We start from the raw sequence: 25,208 nt of genomic DNA, 5'->3' as shown, positions 1-25,208 counted from the left end.
AGGCAGTTAAAACTAAGCTTGAGACCCAGACCAACCTCACGGACAGCCGTCTTTCGTGGCAAGGCTTATACAAGATAATGACTTATAAAGCCAAGTCGAACAGAATCGCTGGCAACAGTCCATCCCAACCCAATAAGTTCAAAGCATTCTATGCTCACTTTGAATAAAGTGAGCGGCACGGTGGCAAGCACTGCTTCCTCACAGCGCCAGAGACCCGGGTTCAATTCCCGCCTCGGGGAACTGTCTGTGTTGAGTTTGCACATTCTCCCCATGTCTGTGTGGGTTTCCTCCGGGTGCTCCGGTTTCCTCCCACAGTCCAATAATGTGTTAAATTGCCCGTAGTGTTAGGTGAAGGGGTAAATGTAGGGGAATAGGTCTGGGTGTGTTGCTCTTTGGAGAGTCGGTGTGGACTTGCTGGGCTGAAGGGCCTGTTTCCACACTGTAAGCAATCTAATCTAAAAGGACAGTGAAACAATGTCACCTACCCCAACAGCTTTGGATACACCTGTAGCCAGGATTACCACTACAAACCTTCCATCGGCCTTCCTGAGAGTGAAGCCATGGAAAGGAACATGCACACAGATCTTATGCAGACGAGTTGGGAGGCATTTTCACAAACATCTTTAACCTCTCCTTACTTCAACCTGTTTCAAGAAAACCACCATCACCCTTGTGCCAAAGGAAAATTGTACAATGTGCCTCAATGATCCCAGTGGCTCGAACCTCCATAATTATGAAGTGTTTCAAGAGGTTAGTCATGGCTGACATCAACTTCAGCCTCCTAACCTGCCTTGATCCTTTGCAATTTGCTCCAGCTACAACAATAGACAGGTCAATGGCAGGTGCCGTACACTCGCCTACACTCAACCTTGAATATTTGAATAACAGGGATACCTACATCAGGCTCCTACTTATCGACTACAGCTCCAACCTTAACACAATAATTCCAAACAAACTCATCTAACCTCCGCCTTCCAAAATTGGATCCTTGACTTCCTGACCCAAAGACTGCAATCAGATTAGATTAGATTACAGTGTGGAAACAGGCCCTTCGGCCCAACAAGTCCACACCGACCCGCCGAAGTGCAACCATCAAACCCGGGTCTCTGGCGCTGTGAGGCAGCAGTGCTAACCACTGTGCCGTCCACAAAGGAAGAATAAGCAACAGGACCTCCTCCACCATAATCCTTAACACCGGTGCCCCGCAAGGCTGTGTACCCAGTCCCCTATTATACTCTTTATACGCTCATGACTAAACTTCACCCTAAGTGGAGGTTACAAATTTGCTGATGGCATCACCATTGTAGATCGGATCTCAAACAACAATGTGGCAGAGTATAGGAAAGAGATGGAGTGCTTAACAGCACGATGTAAAGACAACATTTCTCCATCAATGTTAGGAAAACGAAAGAGCTAGTCATTGACTTCAGAAAGCAGAGTGGAGGGCAGACCCATGTCTGCATCAGTGGTGCAGAAGTAGAGATGGTCGAGAGCGTCCCGTTTCTGGGAGCGATGATCACCAACAATCTGTCCTGGTCCACCCACAATGATGCAACGGTCAATAAACCACAACATCTCTACTGCCTCAGGAGGCTAAGGACATTCAGCATGTTCACAAAGACTCTAAGCAATTTTTCTAGATGCACCACAGAAAGCATCCTACCTGGATGCATCACAGTGTGGTTTGGCAACTGCTCTGCCCAAGACTGCAAGAAACTGCAGAGAATCGTGAACACAGCCCAGTCCATCACACAAACCAGCCTTCCATTCGTTGACTCCAGCTATACTTGCTGCTGCCTCAGGGAAACAACCAACATAATCAAAGATCTCTCCCATCCCAGTTATACTCTCTCCCACCCTCTTCACTTGGGCAGAAGATATAAACACATGTATAAACAGAATCAAGCACAGCTTCTTCCCCATTGTTAGTCGACTTTTGAACAGACCTCTTGAATGTTCGTGTTTTCTCTCTCTCTCCTCTGTGGTTGTAACACTGTATTCTGCACTCTGTTCTGCTACCCTGATGCATTTTATATGGTACAATCTGCCTGTGTAGCATGCAAAACAACACTTTTCACTGTATCTCAGCACACATGACAAGAATAAGTCAAATAAAATAAAATCAAACAAGTACTCCGCAATCTAATTCTTAATAATGGATTCCAAAATCTTAACAACTGAGTTCAGGCCAACCACCCTATAATTTCCTGTCACCTGCCTCCCTCCCTTCTTAAACAGGGATTTTACATTAGCCATTTTCCATTTCTCTGGAATTATCCCTGACTCCAGTGCTTCCTAAAAGATCAATGCCTCAATAATCTCCTCAGTTATCTCCGTCAAAATTCTTTTGTGTAGTCCATCCAGTCTGGGTGATTAATCCACCTTCAGATCATTCAGTTTCTCCAGCACCTTCTCCTTAGTGATGGCCACGACACTCACCTCTGCCCCCGAATCTCTTGAAGTTCTGCTATGCTGCTGGTTTCTTTCACTGTAAAAACTGATGCAAAATATTTACTCAGTTCCTCCACCATTTCCTTATTTCCCATTACAACTTCTCCAGTCTCATTTTCCAGCAGTCCAATGCCCATTCTTGCCTCTCTCTTACCTTTTTGATATCTTTAAAAAATTGCAATATTCTTTTATATTATCAGCTAGCTTACCTTCATATTTTGGTCTTCTTTCCTTTCATTGCTTTTTTCAGTTATCCTCAGCTTGTTTTTAAAGGCTTCCTATTAATCTTCACTACATTAAATGCTTTTGTATTTGTTTTCATGTTGTCCCTGACTTCCCTGTTCAGCCATGGTTACCTCATCCACCCCTTAGTATGTTTTTTCTTTCTTGGAATGAATTTCTGCTGTGCTTTCTGAATTACTCCCAGAAACTCCTTTTCTAACCCCTCTTGAATGGCTCCCTGTACCACAGTGCAGTGGTCAGTTTGCTCATCATTCCTACAGCTCCCCGATTCCCATCCACTCAGGGAGCAAGAATCTCAAACCTCTTAGAGAAGCTCAAGGCTGAAGCTCCTTCAGCACTACCCCCTGGACCCCTCTAACTACCTCACTCATAGTTACACTTCTATCTCGAACCACTGACCAAATTCATGTAGCTATTCTGAGGGGTGTGATTGTCTCCTAAAACACAAACGTCCAAGTAACCGCTTCCTGATGTGCCACATAATGTTTAAAGCTTAGACTCCAACTCATCAACTCGGAGCTAGAGTTCCTCAAGCAACCAACACTTGTGACAAGATGTGGGCACTCAAAACCATGATAGAGGCCACCAGCTTCCATATCATGCAGAATACAACACATCAACTGGTCCAAATTTATTTACTTAGTTCTTGATTGTTTTAGAAAAAGTTCTTACTTGTGTTTCACTTTTCTTCTGTTTACCTTCAATCTGAAGGTAATCTATAATAGATAGTTATTATCAAGCAACGTACTTACGGTCTATCAGTGATGTCACTCTTTGTTTCATGCTAGGTCCCCGGTCCTGGGTTTGAATTTATACTTTTTTTTAATGAAGTCCTTATGAAGCATGAGCCAATAAAGCAAGTGAAAGCATGTCCTCCACTCTGCACCAAATTCCCATGCTCCCTCCAAAGGCCATGAACTATATATTGCCCTCACTTGGGCTGCGTCTCACTCTGGATGTGATCTCCTCCTCGTGACCACGTGCAGCTGACTGATTGTGTGCTTTCACCAGCCCGTCAGTTAAATTGAGCTGTGGTGACTCATACTAGTTAAGCTTAAGTAGTAATTAACAACTATTGAGGCCTGATTCAGGCTTCAGGTAACTGATAACTGTCCTTCATTCAGCTACCTCAGTGATGTTTGAACTAGGCAAAAGTGGGAGCTGCAGATGCTGGAAATCGGAGTCTAGATTTGAGTGGTGCTGGAAAAGCACAGCAGGTCAGGCATCATCTGAGGAGCAGAGATTTATGATGCTTCTCTAAGGTTCTTGCTGACTTTAAAATCAGGACAGCTTCCAAAATTCTGCCCCATGTGCATTATTTCAGCTCTGCTACAGCATACAACTGTCTGACAAATAGCCTTATTTCAGGGTGGGAAGTGTATGACCGCACAAAGATTTTCTAAAAAAAAAGCCCTAAAGAGTATTTTCTGTTTGCATGCGCATAAACACTAAAAACATCCCACAAAATGTCTCATGGTAGCTCATGATTTAAAGGATTTAAAAACCAGTTTGAAATCAAATGGGGGATGGTGTGGAGGATGAGCTCTGGAATGAAATTATATTCACCAAATGTACACTTATTTGAGGATAAGTCACATCAGGAGATATTATTTTTCATCCTTTATCCATGTTGCATAAAGAATGGCTGTTTTCAAATATTATTGCATAATGAAACAGAACAAAAATATTTGAAGCACAGAAAAAATAATATGGTGAGGAGGTAGCAAGCCATTTTAGTTTGTCAATAACCATTTCTTACTCTTTAGGGGAAAAAAGGCTTGTTCAGAACAAAATGGGGGAAATAATGAAGAGAAACTGTTTCTACAAATTTGGAGAATGCTTTCCCTGAAGCAATTCTTGTGATAAGTTGATATTTGCAGAGTTAGATTGGTACATTAATTCTTGAGAACTGTGCAGGAGAATTTCAATGATCCCTCGTGCCCAGAAAGAAGCTAAACTCAGTGGAAACTATAAGACTACAAGGTTGTAGCATGGCTTCTCAGCTCGAATACAGGATTTACCCCATGGTGTCTAACGATGGGAATTTACTCATAAGGACTAGTAAAGATCTCAGACTTTTGAACTAGCAAGTTAAGGTTATTGAAAGCTCTAAAGACCATAAACACAGTATAAAATTTAGGAGCAAGGTCACTAACACAATGTACAGAACCAGCATGTGTTGTGGAATAATTACTCAATGTTCTATAAAAACATTGCCAAGAGATGCTGACAATCCTTTACAAAATTAAACTTTTAAGCTTGCAAAATCAAAACTGTGGGAACTAGCAAAATGTCTTCCCTGACTCACCACAAGCTTTTTGTTCTCCTCCATTTTATACAATTTGTTGGTCCCTTGCTTATCGGATAACATTAGCATAGCCAATCATGCTGGCTTGCTTTGTCTTTCTTAACTAATCATCATCTGTCACACTTGTTTCCCTCCATCACACTTGACCTATCACATTACAACACCATCATCTTCAGCATTAGCTCATCCCCCAATGATTTAACTAACCTATCACAATGCACTACCATGATCTGTTACTGGAGCCCTGTAACATGATCTTGGGCATACATTGCAACACTAAGGTAACTACATAACTGCCAGAATAACCTCCATATGTGCAGAGATATTAATCACCTAGCTGTCCACTAATGTTAATCTCTAAAGCATTTGAGTTTGTGACCCCCCCCCCCCAAAGTATTGCATTCCCCCTGCACTGCCTACTTACTCCCCAAGAAATTGTAACATCTTTCGTCTACCCACAGTGGGACTAACAGTTGTGCCACCCACTCTCAGCCCACTCAATACATCCCTTCTCTCATTCCAGGAACAATTGATCCACAATAGGGGCAGAAGGTGATAAGATAAGTGCTGGGGTGCCTGATATTCACCTCCAGATCACCGACGAGGAGAGGAGCCTTGCCTGAGCTGGTGAAAACACTGACCTATCATTTGGTGATGTTAAAGCCTCCATGTCCCAGCAATCAACGAAGATGCATGGCCCATTGCTGTGCTGCTGTCTCATTAATGCCATTGGGAATGTAAAGGCATCCTATTTCAGGACTCATTCTCTCTTTCATACATCACTGCTGGCACCAATGGAATCTGCACAGTTCTCGGTGATCGGGAGGGTGGCCCTGCAAGACATCGCCTCTTCCACCTCTGAGGGAAATATGACAAACCCTTCAGAGGGAGCATTGGCAAGGCTGCTCCACCAGCTTAATTGGTATTATCGAGATTCAAGTCAGGAGCACATGCTGGTGAATACATCACTGCCACAACTCCACAGCTGATGGTGGAAGAAATGGCCCAGGCTGCTGACACTCGGAGGACTGAGCAGGACATAAAAGAGGCTACAGAGAAGGCAAACTCTTTGTCAAATTGGAGATGGGCTCACCTTTGCACATTCACAGTGACAGGAGGCTATTTGGTAGTCCCTCAAATTCATTTAATTCCTTCCTGTATGCCCATCAGCCTTCTGCTGTTTATCAAGGTTTGCATCTGACTCCTCTGCAGAAACAACTGATTTCAGACTTTGACCTCTAAAGGGCTGGCACATCAACCATCCTTTACCACAGGCTGCAGCCTCTTGTACTCACTAACTTGACATATCCTACAGTAATCTCTAGCGTTCACTGAACGGACATTCAGCATTGACTTTCTCTTCCTGGACATGAACGCTAGATGTGCTATTTGATGCTAAGGACATCACATCTAATGCTGCTGTCAATGTCCATAAATGCACTCATCTCAATCACTAAGGTTAACCCTCCATTTCTGTCTCTGACAAGGAGGACAATTATAGAAGCTGGCCATCATCCTGGCTGAGATTAGATTATAAACAGTGTTATAAGAATCAATTCTGTACTGGTTTTGTTTCAAATTCAGTAAAATATCAGCATTGTGGCACAACTTGTCAGTTTTTAACTCCATAGGAGATTTAACCAGAGCATTAATGAGGCATAGTTGCCCTTCAGGGCATAATTTGTTCTGTTTGCTTTATGGTGCATAATACTGCTCCATTAATACAATATTTAATGAAACTTCTGAAAGCAGCTTGCAAATCTGTGAATGCAACTTGCAGAGTTGAAAATAAAATCCCTTCAAATAACAACATTTGTTCATAATACTTAACACTGGGGTATTTCATGTCAGATGTTAAAATCACTTTTATAGAAAATGTGCTGGTCTCGATGTGCTTTCATATTTAGTGCCATTTTAGTTCAGAGTCTGAGGGACATTGATATTAACAAGTTGGCGCTGGTGTTTAGACTGTGGAATTTTAAGACACCAGTAGATTAATGACAAAGCCATGACAGAATCTACTGCAGGAATAACCAGGCTGGATGTAAAAAATATCATCATCAAAGTCTGAGTGAGCATCATATCAACATGAAGCAATTTGTGACAAAGATGTTTAGACAACCAAATTTGTTTTAAAAATCTATAGAATCTTGTGATTCACTGAATCAAATACATCAATCATTTCCTTGAAATCCTGCAGTTGTTTTTACATTTTTTTTGGATTTCCTTAGCAATAGAGATAATGTCAGAGTTCCTGTGAAAGCTCTGAAGCCATACTGTGTCTCTAACATGATTTTCAGTACCACAGCAATTAGGCAATTCAGGAGAACGCATGTTGGAATTTTCCCTGATGTGGTCAAGAGGCAAATACCACAACTGCTTCTACAGCAATGATTTATCTCCCTTCTTTTAGATAGTTGCAATAATCATATTTCTGAATCCACAGAATGAGGATGTGCAATTTTGAGGAGAGCAGACATTAAGGTTATTGAAGACCCCAGCTGAAACACCACCGGGGCATAGGTTTTGTTGTTTCTCAGCTGACTGATTCAGTTTACAGTTTTCCTATCAATAGTGGATCACCCTGAGATTCTATCACAGGATAGCATTGGGAAAAGCTGTAACTGTGGATTCACAATCAAGGACTTGTTGGAAATGTTCCTCCTAATGTTGATGGATGGTAATGTCATCCTTAAGAAAACAGACACCATCCAAGAGCAAATAACACTGTTGGATTCAAAACTGCTTTGTATGTCAGTATACTACAGAATGTTTCAGCTTTTCTATTCCTACCATTTGACTTCTTTATTTTCCAGATTTGTCTTCAAGCATTCTTTAGGCTGTTGGAATGCTGCCTCTTTGTCCAGAGACTTTGGTTGCTCCATCAGGCAATGAAAGATGCTCGTGTTATTTTCAGGAAGTTGCATATTTTTCTTTTATACAATCCCTATAGTGTGGAAACCGGCCCTTCAGCCCAACAAGTCCATACCGACCCACTGAAGAGTATCCCACCCAAATTGATGAAGATTCCCTATTACTCTACATTTACCCCTGACTAATGCACCTAACCTACACATCCCTGAACACGTTGGGCAAATTTATCATGGCCATTTCACCTAATCCGCACATCTCTGGACTGTGGGAGGAAACCCGGAGCACTCAGAGGTGACCCGCGCAGACACAGGGAGAATGTGCAAACTCAACACAGACAGTCACCCAAAGCTGGGATCGAACCCAGGTCCCTGGCGCTGTGAGGCAGCAGTGCTAACCACTGAGCCACCATGCTGCCTATTCCTGTGTTGCTTTCGTTGAGCAGGTCCTGGTGAGAATGAAACTCAAACCCAATGATCTGGAGAAAAGTGGCCAGTACAGATAGCTTCGTTCAGCCCCACGGTTCTGAAATGGAATTGGGTATGTGAAGTTGGGTTGCTGGGTTGCTGCTTTTGGAATTCCTCTCGTTGGAGTGTGGTGTGGACAAGTAGGCATCAGGTCAGTGCACAGCATCATCTGAATCAGAAACACAGGTTCATATCTCCGTAGGCATTTTGGTTGTGAATCTGTGGAATTCCCTGCCCGGTGAAGCAGTTGAGGCTACCTCATTCAATGTTTTTTCAGGCAAAGGTCAAGTTTTGAACAGTAAAGGAATTAAGGTTTTGGTGAGCAGGTGAGAAAGACCATAAGACAGAGGAGCAGAAATTAGGCCATTCAGTCCGTTGAGTCTGCTCAGCTGTTTAATTGGGGCTGATAGATTTTTCAATCTCATTCTCTGACTTCCTCCCTGTAACCTTTAATCCCCTTGACAATCAAGAACCTATCTACCTCTGTCTTAATCAAATGGAGCTGAGTCCACGAGAAGATCAGCCATGGTTATTAAATTGCAGAGCAGGCTCAACAGGCCAGATGGGCTCCTCCTGCTCCAATTTCTTGTGTTTTTACATTCTTACGATTGTGAGAAACGATAATATTATTCAATGGGAGGCAGGAATAGATAGATATATGCTCCTAATTTGCAGTAGAGATGGTAATTTCATGAAATGGAATCCTAATTTAGTCTCAACTGTGAATTCTCTTGCAGAGATCTAATTATTATACCATTTCTTTATTATGATCATTTTTTTTGTAACCTGACAAAGTGCAATTTCAAGCACAGCAGAATGCCTCAGATTGTTATGCATGCTGCATAGCATTTCCTTAGGTTGAGGAATATTCCCCCTTTCTATTAAGTTTGCAGAGGGCTGACATTGCTCATATTTCTGGGAAGGAAACCAAACTGTTATCACTCATTAATAGACAGTAAAGTATCGTGAGGATTGCAGAAATACTAAACTTTATGATTAACTGTAACTTTGCCACAATTTCAATGCATATGTGATACTTAACATAATTAAATTGATTGCTTTGATTATTATATTATATTTCCTCCATGTCTTCACAGTTGTTATTTCATTATTTGAATTCTCTGATGAGACACAATGCAGTGACTTATTACAGTCTTAACTCTCACTGCAGGATCTGTGGAAAATATGGCTTGTTTTTCCCTTTCGCCTCAGAGAATGAACAGACAACATGGCCGACAAGGAACATGCAAGCTGCCAGTACACAGATATCTGATACAGTCACCTATACAGGCATCAAGCTTTATGCACCTGTAGCAAGGTGCAAAATGATGATGCAAATATTCATCAATGCTCCTCCTTCAATGAACGAAGCATTTATCAAGATCATATGAAAGGTGAGGTGTCAGGTGACTGGAGGGCGGCTAATGTTGTATCTTCATTAAGACGGGATACAAGGAGAAGCCTGGGAACTACATACGTGTGAGCCTGACTTTGGTGGTATGCAAGTTGTCGGAAGTGATTCCGAAAGACAGGGTTTACATGCATTTGCAGAGGCAAGGGATAGTCAGCATGGTATTGTGCAAGGAAAACAGTATCTCACAAACTTGGTTGAGCTTTTTGAGGAAGTAACCAAGAAGACTGATGAGGACAGAGCTGTAGATGTTGTTTACTTGGACATTACAAAAGACTTTGACAATGTTCCACATGATAGACTAATTAGTAAAGTTAGATGACATGGGATTCAGGGTGAGCGTACAATTAGAAGTAGGGTTTTGGGTAGTATTGTAGAGCAGAGAGACTTCAGGGTTAAGGTACATAATTCTTTTGAAGTTTGCATTACATACCTTCTTGGAGAAAGTGAGGACTGCAGATGCTGGAGATCAGAGCTGAGAGTGTGTTGCTGGAAAAGCGCAGCAGGTCAGGCAGCATCCAGGGAGCAGGAGAATCAACGTTTCGGACATGAGCCCTTGAAGGGCTCATGCCTGAAACGTTGATTCTCCTGCTCCCTGGATGCTGCCTGACCTGCTGCGCTTTTCTAGCAACACATTTTCAGCATTACATACCTTCTTAACCATCCTGTCTGTGTTTAGCATGCTTACCTTCACTACTCGGATCTTTGAGTATAGTAACAGAAACATCATGTCGAGGTTGTACAGGATGTTGGTTTGGCTTCTTCTGGAGTACTTTGTCCAGTCCAGTACTTTGTTGCCCTGCTATCGGAAGGATGCTATTAAGCTGGAGGAGAAAGTGAGGTCTGCAGATGCTGGAGATCAGAGCTGGAAATGTGTTGCTGGAAAAGCGCAGCAGGTCAGGCAGCATCCAGGGAACAGGAGAATCGACGTTTCGCCCGAAACGTCGATTCTCCTGTTCCCTGGATGCTGCCTGACCTGCTGCGCTTTTCCAGCAACACATTTCCAGCTGCTATTAAGCTGGACAAAGTTAAAAATTACACAACTCCAGGTTATAATTCAAGGGGTGTATTTGGAAGAACTGGATTCCAGAGTGCTGCTCCTTCATCAGGTAGCTGTGGGACATGATCATAAGACACAGAATTTCCAGCAGAAGGTCAGTGTCATGTAACTGAAATGATACATTGAACAAACTTAGAATGCTGTTAAGTCTTTCATCTTTTAGAATGGGTTGCAGGTTTCAGTTCATGAATATGTAAATCCCAGAACTTCTTTTAACTCACATTCTCGAGATAACTTCAGGTTTTATAAAAAAAAGATGACATGTCAGCTCAGAAAATGTGTTAAAGGCGTGAGGTTAGAGTCTGTCTGTATCCCAGTCTTGAGTCAAACTTGTTCTATTTCCAAAGGAAGAAGTTATAAAATATTACATGGATTGACTGCCTGCAGGTTGTGCACTTTTTGAGCAAAATAGAATGTATGTGTAAATATAATTCTGCAAATGCAAATTCACACATGTGTCAGTATATGCATGTGAATGTGTGCGTGTGAGTGTGTATGAGAGTGTGTGTTTCCGTATGTGCATGCTTGGTAAAGTGTGTGTCTGAGTGTGATGAAGTATAAGCCTGTGAGAGGGTGTGTGAATGGGTGTGAGTATGGGGGGTGTATGTATATGTGTAAGAGAGAGAGTGTGTGTATGAGAGGGGGTCTGCGTGGGTGCGTGAGTATGTAAAAGTGTGTGTATGAGAGAGTGTATAGTGCGGTGGGGTCACCTGTAGTGTTACATGAACCCCAGGTCCTGGTTGAGGCCATCCTCATGGGTACCGAACTTGGCTATCAGCCTCTGCTCGACCACTGCAAGACGTATCACAGTGTTGACATGGATACCACCATTACACTTGGGAACACCATTCACTTATGTATATGGCAGGTACTCATGTGACCCGGTCAACATTGTTTATCTCATAGGCTGCAGGCAAGAAGACAAGACCAAGCAGATGCTACGACAATTGATGAATGGACACCACACAACAATCACCAGACAGGGGTGTTCCCTCCCAGTCAGCGTACACTTCAACAGTCAGGGATATTTGGCCTCGGATCTTTGGGTGACCATCCTCCAAGATGGACTTCGGGATACGCAACTCTCTCTCTCTCTCTCTCACATGTACGCACACATTCATATAAGTCTATAGGCTGAATTTGCATTTTCAGAATTTTATATTTTCAGATACATTCTATTTTCCTCAAAAAACGCACAACCTGCAGGCAGTCAGTGCAGGCAGTCAATCCAATCCAGTCAATAATATTTTATAAATTCTTACTTTGGAAATAAAACTAGTCTGACTCAAGATTGGGATACAGACAGACTTCAAACTCACAACTTTAATACATTCTCTGAGCTGAGATATCACCATTCTTTCTCAAGATAACTTCAGCTTTGATAATGTGAGTTAAAAGAAGTTCTAAGATTTACATATTAATGAACTGGAACTTGCAACCCATTCTTAAGGATGAAAGACTTAACAGCAATCTAGGTTTTTCAGTATATCGTTTCAGTTGCTTGATACTGTAATCTTTTGCTGTAAATTCTGTATCTTATGATCCTGTTTCTCAGATTCTGCCTGACTGGCTGTGCTTTTCCAGCACCACACTCTCGTACCTGATGAAGGGGCAGTGCTCCGAAAGCTAGTGCTTCCAAATAAACCTGTTGGACTATAACCTAGTGTTGTGTGATATTTAACTTTGTCCACCCTAGTCCAACACTGTCTCCTCCATCATGGCTTCTATTTTAATTGTGAGAATTTATTTTAAACTGGTTCCCCTACTTCTAAGTTCTTCCAGAAGTAATCAATCAGATGCACAGCCAGTCTGGAGAAGTTTGTAATGCACAGCCACAATACTTAATAATATATATTAGTACTACCACTAGACAACTGAATAAAAGCAATTCACTTCTATTTAATCTGCTGATTATGCAGCTCTGCCAGCGAGAAGAAAACAGATCATTGATTCTGCAAAAGGCGGTTGAGCCTTGAAATAGTCATCTTATGCCTGGAGTGCTCCTTTGACATTAAACCTAATGATTGTAGTGACCTTCATCAAACTGTTAATGCACTAATAATGGTAGATTTTACTAAATGATCTTTATAACTAGGTGACTAACCTCAATCATGAAGAGCCTCTGCTTCCTCAGGCACTATTCCTTAGTCATTTCCAAGTAGCATGTCATGGTTGATAACTATCCACTGTCGTACATCTACATCTGCTCCGTAATGCTACCTTCTCCTCTTCCAGTCTCTATTCCGACACAACAGACTGTCAACAGCTGTTGTACCACATTGCCCTAAAAACAATTAACATTGAAGTTTCCACAGTACTTTGGTCATCCATCAAAATCTTCAATTTTTCTTATTAATAATAGTGTCAAAAGTAAAGTTGTTTTTTTGCTGGCTTTTCCATTTCTGGAGAGGACAGAATCCACAGAACTGCACTTGGATGAATGTCCTGAAGATACTCTCTGGTGGTAGTGTATTCCCTTTCCATTTATGTCGATCTGTTCATTAAACATTTTGGCCAAAAGACCTTACAGATCATATTGATTGAAAATGCAAATATATGAGCATGGAAGAGAAACACAAAAACATGGCTTCCACAACCTCAAATTTCCATAAAATAATTGTTTGCTGTACTATTAAACCATCTCAATGAACAGTAGACTTTCAAAGTTGCCATGCTAGTAAGTGTTTAGTAATTTGTTCAGACTATCTATGAGTAATAAATGCAATTATAGCAATGTCAGCAATAATTTCTATAAACAGCTTGCCAACTACTTAATAAATTCACATCAATCATATGAGCAGCATATCCAACATTCAAAGTAGTTTTCATTGTTTGCAGTCACAGAATTTATTATTTTTTTCTCTGCTACCTGAAATATCATAAATACTTAAATCTCAGTCCTATGAATAGTATTCTGCTTTATATGAATACAGATGCTTCAGGAATACTGCAGCATTTCAGAAGAAGCTCGCAAAGATGGAGGAGATTGCTGGAAGAGGCTATCCTTCCCAAAATTAAAGGATCCTGTGAGAAACTGGGATTGTTCATGTCCTTTTTTTTTGGTGCCACGATTGACCTTACAACTTTAATATGGAATAGGTCCCTCACCATGTAAAGCTGTGCCTTTAAGACAGTTACATGATATCATAACATGTGACACTCCTGGTATTAAAGTACTAGCCTGATTTTCAGTCACACTCTGTGCATTGGAGTTAGTGTAGTATCTTCGGTCAGTCAGCTATGTCCATGAAATTTACAGTAAACAGTAAGCACAGAGCCCAGACTGTAACGTTATACCTGTATAACTAGCTAATATTATCAAAAAGGTAGGCCATCCACCATTTCACATGGAGGCACTCCCTGTACACTGGTACACTCTGACTGTAGTGTGTACCATTTACTAGATGTATTGCAACACTTCTAAGACTTCTTTCTTGCATCTTTCAAACCAGTGGCTGTCCCACCCAGCAAACAAGTACAACATGCGCACATAAATCAGGGCTTTTCTTGAAGCCAGGCACCATCCTGATTTCGGATCAACATCCCTGGGTCAAACACCAAAACTTTCCTTTCTACCAGCTCTGTGATAACACCAATACCCTCACAGATGGCAATAGTCAAGAAAGTGGTTCACCACCATCTTCCCAAAAGCAATTAGGATTGGAAAACATATTACAGCCTTGCCAGTGATACCCACATTCTATAAAGAGATTTAAAACCAATCACTGCTATTTCCTCTGGCTGTCATTGGATATGAGGCTAGGAGCAATTAGTGAAGCGTATAAACATCAGTTATAAATCCTGGTTGATAGAGATCGGCAGTGAGTGGGTGATGTGATGCATTGAGACTGCCTGAGGCTAGTGATGAAGATGATAGGAGATGGCATTTGAAGATGCATTCAATGACTTTGATCACCTTTATGAAGGTATTAAACATTTTGCCACATTTCATCTGGGTCCTTGGGATTGGCTCTTGCCATTAAACTCCACTGTCTTATGATTTTGTGTCTGGAGGCTCTCTTAACCTCTTCTGCAGTGAAGATATTGCCCCATCTTCCAACATCCTCCACCAAGACCTTTCTTAAAGCATCCATAACATTCAAAGTCTGTTCTTTCTCATGTTTGTCCTCTGCCATGTTAACAGGTAAGGGTTAACCATGTATTATAGTACTCACACCCATTTTCAGGCTGTCAAAGGTAGCCCACACCATGCCCAAACTTTACAGTTGTGGATCTGTTTCATGGCTAGATCAGTATATGCCAAACTAATTGGCTCATCTATCACAAAAGTTGTAAACAAACACCATTAACTTTGGTGGATAGGTGCTGGCTATGCATCACTGAAGGACAGCAATGGCAGATATATCAAGACAACTGAAGTGACTGTGGTATTGTGCAACCTGGCTTCATCCATCAGAACACTAATAAGGCATACTGTGCAGAACAGACCACTATAGATTACTTCAGGGTTGGACTTTCTCAGACTCCAACGGATGGGCTAATGCAGTATTTGTACACAATAATATGAAAGAAACATCTGCATTGCATTCATAGAGTCATAGGGTCATAGAGATGTGCAGCACAGAAACAGACCCTTCAGTCCAACCCGTCCATGCCGACCAGATATCCCAACCCAATCTAGTCCCACCTGCCAGCACCTCGCCCATATCCCTCCAAACCCTTCCTATTCATATACCCATCCAGATGCCTTTTAAATGTTGCAATTGTACCAGCCTCTGGCAGCTCATTCCATACATGTACCATCCTCTGTGTGAAAAAGTTGCCCCCAGGTCCCTTTTATATCTTTCCCCTCTTACCCTAAACCTATGCCCTTTTTGTTGCATAATTTTCCATAATACCCATTTTCAAGGCATCTCATTGTCATTCGGTGCCAAAATATTTTAGCCTGTGGACTTGTCTTGACTTGGAACTGAGTTGAAACTGCTCAATCATGCAGGAAGCATATAGCCTTGGATTGGATTGAGTCCCAGATTCTACATTTTAAATGTCATGGCACCAATTAGTGGGCAGCACAGTGGCACAGTCGTTAGCACTGCTGCCTCACAGCGCCAGAGATCCGGGTTCAATTCCCGCCTCCGGCGACTGACTGTGTGGAGTTTGCATGTTCTCCCCGTGTCTGCGTGGGTTTCCTCCGGGTGATCTGGTTTCCTCCCACAGTCCAAAGATGTGCAGGTCAGGTGAATTGGCCATGCTAAATTGCCTGTAGTGTTAGGTAAGGGGTAAATGTAGGGGTATGGGTGGGTTATGCTTCGGCGGGTCGGTGTGGACTTGTTGGGCCGAAGGGCCTGCTTCCATACTGTAAGTAATCTAATCTAATCTAATCAATTCTACCCCATCCTAGTTCAGACATGTTTTCCCTTGCAAGACACAGATTCCTCAAACTTCATTTTTTTACTTATATCTTAATTTTGCATTTGTTTCATATATTGACAATTTTAAATACACATCACTTTTACTTATTTTATTCTGTACAAATTTTGCAAAGTAATTTATGTAGTACAAATTTACAACTGAATGGACAATCAGGCACTTTTCCTATCTTGGGAGTTATAGAGACATAGAGATGTACAGCATGGAAATGGACCCTTCAGTACAACTCGTCCACGCCGACCAGATATCCTGAATTAATCTACTCCCATTTGCCAGCACTTGGCCTCTCAACCATTCCAATTCATATTCCCATCCAGTGTCTTTTAAGTGTTGTAATTGTACCAGCCTCCACCAATTCCTCTACCAGCTCATTCCATACATGCACCACCCTCTGCATGAAAACTTTGCCCCTTAGATCCCTTTTAAATCTTTCCCCTCTCACCTTAAACTTATGCCCTCCAGTTTTGGACTCCCCCAACCCAGGGAAAAGACCTTGTCCATTTATCCTATCCATGTCCCTCATGATTTTATAAACCTTTATACGGTCACTTTGCAATATTCTCTAGATTGTCCTGCATAATTGTCCTGGACTGTGCTACGTTACCAATCAAATACAGTCCAAACATAGAGTTTATTGAGGAGGTGACCCCCGGCTGCCTTGTAGATGGACAAAATGTCATTCAGAAAACTCTTTTGGTGGGCGGCATGGTGGCACGGTGGTTAGCACTGCTACCTCACAGCGCTAGAGACCTGGGTTCAATTCCAGCCTCAGGTAACTGACTGTGCGGAGTTTGCACATTCTCCCCATGTCTGTGTGCGTTGCGTCCAGGTGCTCTGGTTTCCTCCCACAGTCTAAAGAGGTACAGGTCAGGTGAATTAGCCATGCTAAATTGCCCATCGTGTTAGGTGAAGGGGTAAATGTAGGGGTCTGGGTGGGTTGTGCTTCAGCAGGTCGGTGTGGACTTGTTGGGCCAAAGGGCCTGTTTCCACACTGTAAGTAATCTAATCTAATCTCCTCAGAAACTCGGTCCAGATGTAGATGCAAAGAGTATCTAATCTCAATTGACCATTCTCAACTGTTTACCACACTCTAGTTTTACCATACTGCAGGGACAGTTGTATGCCATATCTGCAATGGTTTCCTTCTCAAAATCATCATCCTCCTCATTCTCATTTTTGTCATAATACAATAAATCAAATTTTCTTCCCTCAGGTTCTGTTCCAGTTGCTAAAGAGGACATAAACTGTGAATGGATGAATGCAACATTGTTAAGATTATGTAGATGGAGAAGGATATTATAGTTTATGGCTTTATTCCTGTTCAAAAGTGACAATAATAGATGTGCACATGAACGTACCATGTATTCTGCCCCACAAGACTTAATATTTCTCACAGCAAGAGCAGACTGCCTGCCCAGTGACCCTGTAGTCTATTCTATATAGGATTTCAGTTTTCTGATGTGTGGATATGAGTATTTCGAGTAGAGCTGTTCATTTGCCTCTATCACAGAGTAACTATTTATAGAACATAGAACATAGAAGAATACAGCGCAGTACAGGCCCTTCGGCCCTCGATGTTGCGCCGATCCAAACCCACCTAAGCTACACTAGCCCACTATCCTCCATATGCCTATCCAATGCCCGCTTAAATGCCCATAATGAGGGAGAGTCCACCCCTATCTAAACCCCTAATCATCTTGTACACCTCTATCAAGTCACCCCTAAACTTTCTTTTCTCCCATGAAAACAACCCCAAGTGCCTCAGCCTTTCCTCATACGATCTTCCTATCATACCAGGCAACATCCTGGTAAACCTCCTCTGCACCCGTTCCAGTGCCTCCACATCCTTCTTATAGTATGGCGACCAAAACTGCACACAATACTCCAGATGCGGCCGCACCAGAGTCTTATACAAGTATGATGCTAATACAGTGGTTCACCATAATGAATCTTCTGTATATCACTTTAACATCTGCTTAACCTTGTTTTTTGAGGATGTTTTATTTAAGCAAGAAAACTTACTGAGTATAAAGACATTAGAACTCAAAAGCAGAGGTAACAGTAAGGAACTGTAGTGCACACAAACCTTTGGCATCTTTCACTCTACATTAGAGGAGAGAGTTGATTCTGAATAGTGTGGGATGAGATGAGGAGGCAGCCTCCATGAGCTATCACAGCTAGTGCAGGAATCAAAGCCAGGCTTTCTTCTTTATCTGCACTACAGTCTAGTCATCTAGCTAACCAAACAGAGTGAGAAAGAAAGCATTCAAATAAAATTGAACTTTTATTGAGTGTTCAATTTATGTTCAGGAAGGTAAACAAGAGGCATCTTCTAACTAATGGATCATTAAATAGTCATCAGACAGATAGAGCAAAGACGAATCAGAGATATTCACGTTTATTCAGTCTTACAACAACACAAATTTAAATTTTTATGAAGCCAATGATCCCAAATCCAATATTTATTGTAATGTTGTATTGCCAGGTCCAAAACACTGAAATGCCTTATTCCATTTTCTTTAAACTACATTTTCATAGTAATAATGTACAGGCTTAGATTTACTGGGGAATAACCACATAAAAGTAAATGACTGCAAATTGGACAAGAATATTTCCAGCATTTAGAAAGACTGCGCATAACAAGGAAAAGCAAGGCCATTGAAGTTAAATGGAGTCTGTGGCCTTTGGACAGAGTGGTACTGTACACAACTCACTGCTTCCCGGCTGTTAAAGTAGGCGTGCTTGGGTATGAGATGGAGGACAGGATGTATTTCTTGTTGATACCCAGATCACCCTTCTCACAAGATAGCAATGTGTTAAGCCCAGCAGGAATGGCATCCTTGTTTAGTATTGTCCAGTATAGTCTGGGAAAGTGGCAGACTATTAAAACCTAGAAGGTGAAGATCATCTGGTGCAAAATTATATACAAAGCATTCTTTTTATAAAGCTATTCAACATGTACAGGTAAATCACGGAGTAAGACAGCTGTACAGCAATTCATTATATTCTCAGACATAATCTCTACTTCAAATCTGCAGCTGACAATTAAAAGCCTTGCCTCAATTACATATTCCTGGAGCTTTATGCATCAAATCAGTAGAATGCAAACAAGCATTTGATCATACGCCCTTGGGGTGAGCTGCAGATTGGACAAATAGTAATCATGTACTTTGGGAAATATATCGTTAAAAATCACACAACACCATGTTATAGTCCAACAGGTTTAATTGGAAGCACATTAGCTTTTGGAGCACCGCGCCTTCATTAACTTTGTACACCCCAGTCCAACACCGGCATCTCCAAATCATGGGAAATATATCATTATGGTTACATTATGAAACTATTCCACATTAATGCAAAAAAATCTAAGAAGTACACCAGTTATTGTTACTATGTATACAAGTATGTAGCCTATTCACCAATTCTATGGTGGCAGCTGGCAATGAACTATGGATGTAACACTTCACAACAGTGCTTACCTTGGCTATTACTAGCATTATCTCACCGTGTAACAAGTTGGCTGCATCTTGTCAATTGCAGCATTTCCCCTCTGGGTGCCTGCTCAAACACGTGTCATTGTGGAGAAAGAAACAATGCACTGAAAGTGCGAGCAACAGCAAGTCAGTTGGGAAAATGGGCTGAGATCAGAAAAACGAGATTCTCCGTGTTGAGAAAAATATCTGACTTGTCACCCAAAGCGAATGAGAATCTTGATGGTGAGCGATGAGAAGCCCATGTGTATGCATTCAAATTTCATTATTACCTATTTTTGCCTCATTTACATGCAAATTGCTATTCTCCCAGGTAGGAGAAAGAAACTAAATTCCTGAGATGAAAGTCAGAGCAGCTACCTGGTGCCTCCAGCTCACTGCTTACTCCCCTGGGCCTCCATCTTGAACAGGAGTCCCCAGCATTGTGGACCACACTCTATTGGCAACAACTGTCTGCATCCAGTATTCCATGGACACCAGCACTGAACATGCACAAACCCCACCCACATCACTGACTCAGTTAGAATATAGTTCTCCACCTTGAAGCTGCACTTTGGAGCACACTGGCACCTTTACTGGAATCTTTCTGCCAGGACGCTTTGTGCACAGGGATGGGCACAATGGACCTGACCAGGATGCATCCCAGAACTCTTAGTTTGCTCTTTCTACCCTCACTCCCTTTGCACAGACTTTGATGGTCACAACAGCTCTGCTTTGCCTTGTTTGTTTTGTGTGTGTGCTTTGTCTTCTCAGCTGGAGCTTAACAGCTCACAGTACTTCTGTCTTGTCTTGTACTGTGGGGGCACGGTGCCTCAATGGTTAGCATTGCTGCCTCACAGCGCCAGGGACCCGGGTTCGATTCCTGCCTCGGTAACTGTGTGGAGTTTATACATTCTCCCCGTATCTGTGTGGGTTTCCTCCAGGTGCTCCGGTTTCCTCCCACAATCCAAAGATGTGCAAATTAGTTGAATTGGTAATGCCAAATTGCCCACAGTGTTATGGTGCATTAGTCAGAGGGAAATGGGTCTGGGTGGATTACTCTTTTGGACTTGTTTGGCCAGGGCCTGTTTCCACACTGTAGGGAATCTAATCTGTTTGCAGCAGACACAAAGAGAGGCAACTTGTCAAGGTTGTCAGCAGATATCCATCAAGGGGATGGACATGTTGCTGTGCAACACCATGCAGTGTAAAGCTCACACCATTGGTACTTCCTCCACTGGTGAGAAAGAATATATAATACAGGAGTGTCATTGAGGCATGGTATATAGCTAGTTGTTATGAAGTTGAAGGCATGTACCTTTAAGAGAGAGTGAATGCTATTCTGCACTGAGAGCTTACAAGAGCAGTTCAGAGTGTACTGGAAAATTGAAAATATGTAACATTTGGTTGTGAAATACATAAGAGAAAGTGAGGACTGCAGATTCTGGAGATCAGAGTCAAAGCGTGTGGTGCTGGAAAAGCAGTCAGTCAGGCAGCATCTGAGGTGCAGGAGAATTAACGTTTCATGCATAAGCTGTTATACATACCTAAGTTGGCTGCTATTTTGACAAAATTCAAATTCAACCAATCATTTAAATTATATCCCAGGATACTAAAACCCAATCACATTTGAATGCATTGTTTTGCCCACATTGAACCAATGAGACAATCCGATGTTGGGGATATCAAAAAGGTAAGCATTTTGAAAATCAGAGTGGTGCTGGAAAAGCACAGCAGTTCAGACAACATCCGAGGAGCAGGAAAATCGACGTTTCGGGCAAACACCCTTCATCAGGAATACAGGCAGAGTGCCTAAAGGGTGGAGAGATAAACGAGAGGAGAGTGGGGGTGGGGAGGAAGTAGCATAGAGTACAATACGGGATGGGATTTTTGCAGGAGGTAGGGTGGGAAGAGGTGTAATCCAGGTAGCTGTGGGAGTCGGTGGGTTTGTAAAAAATGTCAGTGTCAAGTCAGTTGTCATTAATGGAGATAGAGAGGTCCAGGAAGGGGAGGGAGGTGTCAGAGATGGTCCAGGTTTCCCACCCTACCTCCTGCAAAAAATGTCATCCCGTTTTCCCAATTACTCCGCCGTATCTGCTCCCAGGAGGACCAGTTCCACCATAGAACACACCAAATGGCCTCCTTCTTTAGAGACCGCAATTTCCCTTCCCACGTGGTCAAAGATGCCCTCCAACGCATCTCATCCTCATCCAGCACCTCTGCCTTCAGATTCCACCCCTCCAACTGTAACAAGGACAGAATGCCCCTGGTGCTCACCTTCCACCCTACGAACCTTTGCATAAACCAAATCATCCGCCGACATTTCCACCACCTCCAAAAGGACCCCACCACCAGGGGTATATTTCCCTCCCCACCCCTTTCCGCCTTCCACAAAGACCGTCCCCTCCGTGACTACCTGGTCAGGTCCATGCCCCCCAACAACTCACCCTCCCGTCCTGGCACCTTCCCCTGCCATCGCAGGAATTACAAAACCTGTGCCCACACCTCCTCCCTCACCTCCATCCAAGGCCCTAAAGGAACCTTCCACATCCAAAGTTTTACCTGCACATCCACCAATGTCATTTGTTGTATCCGTTGCTCCCGATGCGGTCTCATCTACATTGGGGAGACTGGACGCATCCTAGCGGAGCACTTTACGGAACATCTCTGGGACACCCGCACCAATCAACCCCACTGCCCTGTGGCCCAACATTTCAACTCCCCCTCCCACTCAGCTGAGGACATGGAGGTCCTCATCTTCCGCCTCGGAACACTTCAACCCCAGGGCATCAATGTGGGCTTTTCTCCCCACCCCCACCCTCCTCTCATTTATCTCTTCGCCCTGCAGGCACTCTGCCTGTATTCCTGATGAAGGGCTTTTGCCCGAAACGTCGATTTTCCTGCTCCTTGGATGCTGCCTGAACTGCTGTGCTTTTCCAGCACCACTCTAATCCAGAATCTGGTTTCCAGCATCTGCAGGCATTGTTTTTACCATTTTGAAAATCAGACAGAGCAACTGCGATTGAGAGAGAGAGAGAGAGAGAGACTTAAGACATTGTAACACTCTCGATCAAAGGTACCTTTTCATATGAAACATCTTCACAGCAGCAGCAGTGCTAACCACTGAGCCACCATGCCGCCCTAAGAAAACATGGAGTCCTTAGAGGCAGATAGGTAAAACGTATCAGGGGAATGGGAAATAAATATCCTCTGTGTACCTTGAAAACACAAATTACATATCAGATAGAAAGGAAATCCTCAGGCTAAAAAACTGTGGAATTTACATTAAATTATACCAGATGAGACACAGTATCAGAGAAATGTAATGGTCTTAAAGCGAGCAAGTCCCCAGATCTAAGTGCCTATTACCTTAAGTTTCTAAAAGATATAGGTGAGAAATTGGATACACTGATTGCAAATTGGAAGCGTGCAAATGTAACACTGCTGTTCACGAAAGATAATAGCGCACTACAGATCAATAAGTCTGATGTTAGCAAGCAGTGAAATGCTGGAAGCTGTTATGAAGGAAGGCTTGTCAATACACCAAGAAAATCATAGTATTATCTCCACTGTCGAGGTCCATTTGAGTGCTATAAGCACCAACAATCTGCTTTATCAGATTTCCTGGAAAGCATGGTAGAAGTGGCCTGTACCAGAAGGATGGATTGCACTTAAATATACTGGCAGGGAAATTTGTGAGAACTGCTTGGGAGGATTTAAGATAGTAAGGTGGGGGGGGGGGAGTGGGACCCAGGGAGATAGTGAAGAAAGAGATCGATCTGAGACTGGTACAGTTGAGAACAGAAGAGAGTCAAACAGTCAGGGCAGGCAGGGACAAGGTAAGACTAATAAATTAAACTGCATTTATTTCTATAAAAGGGGCCCAACAGGGAAGGCAGATGAACTCAGGGCATGGTTAGGAACATGGGACTGGGATATCATAGGAATTACAGAAACATGGCTCAGGGATGGGCAGGACTGGCAGCTTAATGTTCCAGGATACAAGTGCTACAGGAAGGGTAGAAAGTGAGGCAAGAGAGGAGGGGAAGTGGTATTTTTGATAAGGGATAGCATTACAGCTGTGCTGAGGGAGGATATTCCTGGAAATACATCCAGGCAAGTTATTTGGGTGGAACTGAGAAATACCAAAGGGATGATCACCTTATTGGGATTGTATTATGGACCCCCTAATGGTCAGAGGGAAAATGAGAAACAAACTTGTAAGGAGATCTCACCTATCTGTAAGAATAATAGAGGAGTTATGCTAGGGGATTTTTACTTTCCAAACATCGACGAGGACTGCCATAGTGTTAAAGGTTTAGATGGAGAGGAATTTCTTAAATGCATACAAGAACATTTTCTGATTCAGTATGTGGATGTACCTACTAGAGAAGGTGCAAAACTTGACCTACTCTTGGGAAATAAGGCAGGGCAGGTGACTGAGGTGTCAGTTGGGGAGCGCTTTGGGGCCAGCAACCATAATTCTATTAGATTTAAAATAGTGATGGAAAAGGATAGACCAGATCTAACAGTTGGAGTTCGAAATTGGAGAAAGGCCAATTTTGACAGTAGTAGGCAAGAACTTTCGAAAGCTGATTGGAGGCAGATGTTCGCAGGTAAAGCTGGAAAATGGGAAGCCTTCAGAAATTAGATAACAAGAATCTAGAAAAAAGTATATTCCTGTCAGGATGAAAGGGAAGGCTGGTAGGTATAGGGAATGCTGGATGACTAAAGAAATTGAGGGTTTGGTTAAGAAAAAGAAGGAAGCATATGTCAGGTATAGACAGCATAGATCGAGTGAATCCTTCAAAGAGTATAAAGGAAGTAGGAGTATACTTAAGAGGGAAATCAGGAGGGCAAAAAGGGGACATGAGATAGCTTTGGAAAATATTAAGGACAAAAGGGTAACTAGGGAGAGAATAGGGCCTCTCAAAGATCAGCAAGGCGGCCTTTGTATGGAGCCACAGTAAATGAGGGAGATACTAAATTAATATTTTGCATCAGTATTAACAGTAGAAAAGGATATGGAAGATATAGACTGTAGGGAAATAGATGGCGACATCTTGCAAAATATCCAGATTACAGAGGAGGAAGTGCTAGATGTCTTGAACTGGTTAAAGGTGGATAAATCCCCAGGACCTGATCAGGTGTACCCGAGAACTCTATGGGAAGGTAGAGAAGTGATTTCTCGGCCTCTTGCTGAGATATTTGTATCATCGATAGTCACAGGTGAGGTGCTGGAAGACTGGAGGTTGACAAACATGGTGCCACTGTTTAACGAGGGCGGTAAAGACAAGCCAGGGAACTATAGACTGGTGAGCCCGGCCTCGGTGGAGGCCAAGTTGTTGGAGGGAATCCTGAGGGACAGGATGTACATGTATTTGGAAAGGCAAGGACTGATTAGGGATAGTCAACATGGCTTTGTGCATGGGAAATCATGTCTCACAAACTTAATTGAGTTTTTTGAGGAAGTAACAAAGAAGATTGATGAGGACAGAGCAGTAAATGTGATCTATATGGACTTCAGTAAGGTGTT

Source organism: Chiloscyllium plagiosum, chromosome 12 (assembly GCF_004010195.1).
Source record: "Chiloscyllium plagiosum isolate BGI_BamShark_2017 chromosome 12, ASM401019v2, whole genome shotgun sequence".
In the NCBI taxonomy this organism is placed as follows: Eukaryota; Metazoa; Chordata; class Chondrichthyes; order Orectolobiformes; family Hemiscylliidae; genus Chiloscyllium; species Chiloscyllium plagiosum.
Note: the sequence above shows the minus strand (reverse complement) of the source record.